Source organism: Tursiops truncatus, chromosome 1, assembly GCF_011762595.2.
Source record: "Tursiops truncatus isolate mTurTru1 chromosome 1, mTurTru1.mat.Y, whole genome shotgun sequence".
Classification (NCBI taxonomy): Eukaryota; Metazoa; Chordata; class Mammalia; order Artiodactyla; family Delphinidae; genus Tursiops; species Tursiops truncatus.
The window spans coordinates 74,750,773-74,754,752 of record NC_047034.1 but is presented as its reverse complement, the minus strand read 5'-3'; positions in this window follow the sequence as shown (position 1 = coordinate 74,754,752).

Sequence of the window (3,980 nt, the reverse complement as noted above, 5' to 3'; positions counted from 1 at the left end):
CATTGCTGCCAGGTAGAATTTCAGATTTCACGCTTCACCTCCATTGACAACCAAGGGACATAGAGCTTCTCTTTACTGTTAGGTGGGGGTGTGAGTTCCAGCTCCCTGCATGGTCTCCACTGATACTATGGTGGATGTGGCCTCATTACTGCTGGGTAATGGTGAAAGTGCTGACTCTATACTAGGCCTCCTCTGACTTAACCATGTAGGAGCGGAGAAGTGTGCCTCTTTTCTGCCGGGTGAGAGTGAATTCCAGGTTCCCCGCTGACACCATGGTCTTTACTGACACCAGGGAGGGGTAGGAGGACTCATTACTGGCTGGTGGGGAAGAAAGTCATAGTTCCCTATTTGATCTTCTGTGACACCACCTGGCAGGGGTGTTTGGGCCACATATAACCTTGTGTTATAACCTTGTGAGGATGGAAGTCTAGGTTCCCCACTCAGCCTTGGCATGGTGGGCAGTAGGACCACAGTGTTGTCTGTGGTGTTTGGCTAGAGTGGAGCAGTTATTGTCTAAAAGTTTTCTTGCTAGGCTGCCCCTTTCCTTTGGCTAGCAGGAGCAGGCTTTTATTGAGGCTTATTATTATTTTTATTTTATTTGTGGCCCAATTTGGCATTTCCAAATTGCTGGTTCTTCAGCTCAAAGTCCGGGATAAATGAGGCAAAAAGAAAACCCAAGGGACTCACTGCAGTGTTGTTGGGTCCTGCCATTCCTAGGCAGTTTGTTTTCTTCTTTCCACCTCTCAAAGTTATCTTATGTTTGTTTTATGTATAATTTCTAGGGTTTATAGTTGTACTAGGAATGGTGAAAGTATATCTGCTCTACCTTCCTAGAAGTAAAATTCCATCAGTGTATTTTTCATGTCAGGTATTGTATTTTTCATCTCTAGAAGTTCCATTTGGGTCTTTCTTATATTCCATTTCTCTCATTATATTTTATTTGCCTTTAGTTTTAAATGTATGAAGCATATTTATAACTGTTTTAATTCCACCATCACTGTCATTTCTAGGAAGATTTCTCTTGGTTTGGGGTAACATTTTCCTGTCTCTCTTTATGTCTCTTTTTTATGGTAATATTTAAATGGGTGTCAGACATTGGGAATTTTATGTTGTTTAGTGTTTATTTCTTTTAAAGATATAGCTGTTTATTTTTATTTTTAGGCTGCATCAGGTCTTAGTTGTGGCATGCGGGATCTTTGTGGCGGTGCATGGGCTCTTCATTGGGGTGCGAGGGTGTCTCTTTAGTTGTGGTGTGCGGGTTTTCTCTCTCTAGTTGTGGCGCATGGGCTCCAGAGCGCGTGGGCTCTGTAGTTTGCGGCACACAGGCTCGGTAGTTGCGGTGCGTGGGCTTAGTTGCCCTGCGGTATGTGGGATCTTAGTTCCCTGACCAGGGATTGAACTCGCGTCCCCTGCATTGGAAGGTGGATTCTTTACCACTGGACCACGAAGTAAGTCCCAGATTTTTAAACAAATATTTATTTGGCTGCACTGGGTTTTTAGTTGCTGCGTGCAGGATTTTTGTTGTGGCGTGTGGGATCTTTAGTTGCGGCATGCAGGATCTAGTTCCCTGACCAGGGGTCGAACCCAGGCCCTTTGCATTGGGAGTGTAGAGTCTTAACCGTTGGACCATCAGGGAAGTCCCTAGTGTTAGATTTTATGTTTGTTGCATTTCTTTCCTGAGTGTTGGTCTTGGTTCTGGCATACTTGGTATTAGTTTGATCCTTTCAAGGCTTGCTTTCAAGCTTTGCATGATGGTCCAGAGTAGCCTTTATTCTAATGTCCTTTTGAGGACTCCACCTGGAGCTCTACCCACACTGGCTGTCAGGAACACAAAACATTTCCAATATTGTGTGAGCTCTGGGAATTGTTTGGCTTACTTCTTTCTGGTGTTTCCCCCACGCCCGGCCTCATAGAGTTTCACCTGATGCATGCACAGATCAGTATTCAGACAAAGATTTGAGGGGACCCCGCCGCAGATCTTCAAAGCTCTCTGTATCATTCCCTCATCTACAGTGTTCTGCTTCTCAATTTCTCGCCAACTTATCCTCCATCAACTCTAATCTGTCTTCTCCACTCACTGAGACTGCTGGCTTTACTTGGGTTCCCCCTTCTGCACTGCGCACAACAGTACAGTGCAGGAAACTACCTCTAGGCTGTAAACTCAGGCAGTCAAAGGGCTCACCTCATTTGTTTCCTTTTTCTCAGTTAACAGTGTTCTGCCCTACCTGCTTTCCAATACCTATAAACATTTCTTTTTTTTTTTTTTTTTTGGCTGCACCGTGCAGCCTGCGGGATCTTAGTTCCCCGACCAGGGATTGAACCTTGGCCCACAGCAGTGAAAGCGTGTTGTCCTAACCACTGGACAGACAGGCAATTCCCTATAAACATTTCTTTTTAAATTTTTTTTCTGGCTTTACAGTTATTTATAGTGGGAGAGCGATTTAGGTAGTGGTAATTCCTTTATGGGTAGAAGTGGAAATCTTTCTAAGTCAGTTTTTCAGCTGGAAACAACTAATGAAAGATGTTAGGTCCCCAGGAGAAAGGACCATGAAACATCATGTCAAGAGTATAAGGTAATAATTCCCCCAGTCCTATCCTGTAGGGACTTATGACCATTTATTTGCATAATACACTTTGGAGAAAGAGGAATATCCAACTATTTCAAGACTGTTGGATACAGGGTCCTATTTGACTTTGAAACCAAGTATCTGAAACATCATCATGGCCCCCTGTTAGAGTGGCAGTGTATGGGGCTAGGTAACAAATGTATTCCAGGCCCAGGTCTGGCTCTTAGTAAGTCCACTGGGTTCACAGATCCACCTAGTGGTCATTTCACCTGTCCTTAATTGGACAATTGAGATGGATAGTTAATAGTTGGTAGACCTACATTAACCATGACAGGTTAAGAGCTATCATAGTGAGAAAGGCCAGCATATGAAGTTCCTGAAATTGCCTCCACCATCTCAGGCTAAAATAATGAATTAAAAAATATCCCATTAGTGCCCCTCTTGAAGACCTAAAGGATGCAGGGACGGTGGTCCCCACCATAATGCCATTTAGTTCACCAGTCTGGCCTCTGCTAAAACCAGACAGTTCCTGGAGAATGACAGTGGATTATGGTAATCTCAGTCAAGTAATTTCAATTTTATCTGCCGTGCCAAATGTGGTTTCTTTGCTGGAGCAGATTAACAGCCTCAGGTAGGCAGTAGGTGACCGTTAATCTGAGCAATATATTCTTTTCCATCTCTATAAGAAACGAGGAGCAAAGTTTGCTTTCACTATTGAGATGAGCAATAAAATACAATTTACAGTCTTGCACCTGAAACATGTGAACGCTCCCACGTCTGTCGTAATATAATCTGAAGAGACTTGGACCATCTGGACGTTCCACAGAATACCACATTACTCTATTGATGACATCATGGTAATTGTACAGGATGAGCAAGAAATAGCAAGTCCACTGGAGGCCTTGATAGGATAAACATTCTCAAGTGGTGGTACATAAACCCTGCAAATGTTCAGGGAAGTTTTTAGAGATTCAGTAGTTTGGACAATGCTAGGACATTTCCTCCAAAGTAAAGGAGAAATTTTATATCTCATACATCTCACCACTAAGAGGGGGCACAGTGCCTGGGTAACATCTTCAAGGTCTACAGATAGCTTATTCCCCACTTGGGAATACTGCTCTGACTCATATATTGGGTGCCACAAAAGATAGTGAGGCCTAGAGCAGGAGGACTCTGCAGCAGGTCCAGACCGTGGTGCACATGTTCCTGTTGCTTGGTCCACAAGACACCCTATTAAAGGCGTCAGTGATGGGAAAAGATGCCACATGCTGTTTACGGCAAGCCGCAACAGCAAGTCACACATAGACCCCTACCGTGCTTGAGCAAGGCCATGCCTTCTGAAAGGGTATTATATACCTTTGAAAAGATAGCTCCTGTTGTGCTACTGAGTCCTAGTTGAAACAAAGTGCTTCA